Source organism: Ictalurus punctatus, chromosome 4 (genome assembly GCF_001660625.3).
Source record: "Ictalurus punctatus breed USDA103 chromosome 4, Coco_2.0, whole genome shotgun sequence".
Lineage (NCBI taxonomy): Eukaryota > Metazoa > Chordata > Actinopteri > Siluriformes > Ictaluridae > Ictalurus > Ictalurus punctatus.
This window is the reverse complement of record NC_071284.1, coordinates 20570711-20574053: the sequence shown is the minus strand read 5'-3', so window position 1 is coordinate 20574053 and position 3343 is coordinate 20570711.

Genomic DNA, 3343 nt, shown 5'->3' with positions numbered 1-3343 from the left:
CTTTTTTAACCTATTGTCCAATCACCATAAAAGTTTGCATGCTGCTTTAGAATTATATATTGCACGTGCTCACCTAGAAGATTTAACCTTTTGTTTAGGATTTATAAGCTTTTAAGTAGATTTTGCCACACCCATATTATAAATGACTGTGTTATGAATATCCAAAGGGTAACATTCAACAATTATAAAATAATTATTGACAAAGAGAGTACACAGAATTGTATGGCAGTATTTTTTGAGGTTGAGCAAAAAACCTAGGACGATTTCGCAAAACTAAGTTTTTGAAATAATCTCAAATATTTAACGAACGATTTGATTGACAGCAGTAGACCTAGAGGAAAAATTCCTCAGAATGATGAGATTTAATGTAGGATTCAAAGAATATGTCTGTGAATAATATACGATCATTTACAGAGCCATTTTGAAGTTGTTGTATGTTTTTTACTATTATAGCACCACCAAGTGGCCGAACTCCTCCATTTTTGTCAAGTGCCCTCACACGGAGATTTTACATAGGTATACCAAGGTTGTTGAAAATTTCTCATTCCATTCAAGAATTATAGTCATTTATGTAAAAGTAGCCATGCCACTTCAAAACTTTTGATTTGCCCTTGCAAGGGTAAGTCAAAAGTTCAAGACTATAACTATTGATTGAAGACATCCAAAGTATTGTCCTGCCATAGTTTTATTTCACTTGAGCAAAAAACCTGTGATGAGTTCGCAAAAGTAGGTTTTTAACATTATCTGAAATATTTACCAAATGGTTTGACAGACACCAATGCTTCTTAAGGCAAATATGCCTAGAATGAGAAGACCTATCATTTGATCTATATCAATTGTGTTTGTTCAAAACACTGCATTATATACATTATGTAAGTGTTAAATATCGACAAAAATCATGATATGAGGGCCAATATTTTTAATACTTTGCACAAACCGTGGTATTATAGAGCCACCATGTGGCAAACCTATGCCAACTTTTCTGCATGCCAAATTTGGTGAAGATATCTCATTTCTTTCAAGAGTTATAGCCATATATAATATACTCAGAAAAAAAAGAAACATCCCTTTTTCAAGAGGCTGTATTTTAAAGATAATTATGTAAAATCAAATAAGCTTTACAGATATTTATTGGAAAGGGTTTAAACAATGTTTTTCATGCTTGTTCAATGAACCATAAACAATCATTGCACGTGCACCTGTGGAACAGTCCTTAAGACCCTAACAGTTTACAGGCGGTTGGTAAATAAGGTTACAGTTACAATAATTTAGCACACTAAAGAGACCTTTGTACTGACCATGAAAAACACGAGAAGAAAGATGCCTAGGGTGCCTGCTCACCTGTGTGAACATGCCATAGGCCTGCTGTACGGAAGCATGAGTACTGCAGATGTGACCAGAGCAATAAACTGCAATGTCTATAATGTTAGATGCTTAAGAAAGTGCTACAGGGAAACAGGAAGGATAGCTGATCGTCCGTGCAGTGGAAAATTACATGTAACCATGTATCCCCCCAGACATGATGAAGAACTTGCAAATGCCTTGGTGGAAGAGTCAGCACTCATGCAGTCCCAGACAATGACACTCCCACCACCATGCTTCACTGTAGGCAAGACACACATGTCTTTGTACTCCTCAACTGGTTGCCACCACACGCGCTTGACACCATCTGAACCAAAGAAGTTTATCTTGGTCTCATCAAACCACAGGACATGGTTCCAGGAATCCATGTCCTTAGTCTGCTTGTCTTCAGCAAACTGTTTGCAGGCTTTCTTGTGCATCATCTTTAGAAGAGGCTTCCTTCTGGGACGACAGCCATGCAGACCAATTTGATGCAGTGTGCGGCGTATGGTCTGAGCACTGACAGGCTGACCCCATACCCTTCAACCTCTGCAGCAATGCTGGCAGCACTCATACATCTATTTCCTAAAGGCAACCTCTGGAGATGACGCTGAGCATGTGCACTCAACTTCTTTGGTGGACCATGACGAGGCCTGTTCTGAGTGGAACCTGTCCTGTTAAACCACTGTATGGTCTTGGCCACTGTGCTACAGCTCAGTGTCAGGGTCTTGGCAATCTTCTTATAGCCTAGGCCATCTTTATGTAGAGCAACAATTCTTTTTTTCAGATCATCAGAGAGTTCTTTGCCATGAGGTGCCATGTTGAACTTCCAGTGACCAGTATGAGGGAGTGTGAGAGCAATGACACCAAATTTAACACACCTGCTCCCCATTCACACCTGAGACCTTGTAACACTAACAAGTCACATGACACCAGGGAGGGAAAATGGCTAATTGGGCCCAATTTGGACATTTTCACTTAGGGGTGTACTCACTTTTGTTGCCAGCGGTTTAGACAGTAATGGCTGTGTGTTGAGTTATTTTGCCGCACCATGGATGCAGCAGGAAGACTGAGGAGACATCATGCCAGGGAAACCAAGGAAATTGTCCCAGCTTTGGATTCGATCCAGTTTCCCCAGTGGACTGTCCTAGATCTCCCAGATCCATATGATAGGTTTTTTTGGCTACCCTGAATATTTTCTTATTGACTGCTAGTTCTACTTTGCAAGCCTAGTGGACCCCTAGTGGACCCTAGTGGTCCCGGTTCTTCGGCCCAGCCCACCAGTAGGCGCAGCTTCAAGTTGCCACGGGATCCAGTGGAATTGAGAATGTAACTCAGTTTGTGGGACTATTTGTGACCGCGTTCAGGAGTCCGGAATCCAAGGTTGACCTGGAAGATCTTTTTGGGGGGGGGTCAGCCTGGCAGATAAACCTGCCCTGCCATTCACCACCTATTATATGCAGGCAAGCAGGGCAGCCCACACAGCAGAGCTTCAGCCAGAGGTCAACGTGGTGTCCTCATCTCCAGCGCTTCAGCCTGAGGTCCACAAGGTGGTCTCCCCTACAAAGCGCCAGGCAGAGGTCAGCAGCTTAATAAAGTTGGCTATTGTTGGTACCTCGAATAGTGAAGCAGAGGCAAGAGTTTTCTCTTATAAAGCCCCACAGTTATGGAACAGCCTTCCAATTAGTGTTCGGGAATCAGACATGTGTACATATTTTATGTAGCTTCTGAAGGGCAGTACTAAAGGAAAAAATGTTTATACAAAATAACAGTTTACACCGATCATGTAAATTTTTAAATTCTGTTATTATTATGTCTTTTGGATTATATGTAAACATATGGGTGGCTGTGGCTCAGGTGGTAGAGTGGGTTGTCCACTAATCCTAGGGTTGGCAGTTCGATTCCCGGCCCACATGACTCAAAATACCAAAGTGTCCTTGGGCATGACACTGTGCCCCAAGTTGCTCCTGATCACAAGTTAGCACCTTGCATGCCAGTTCTT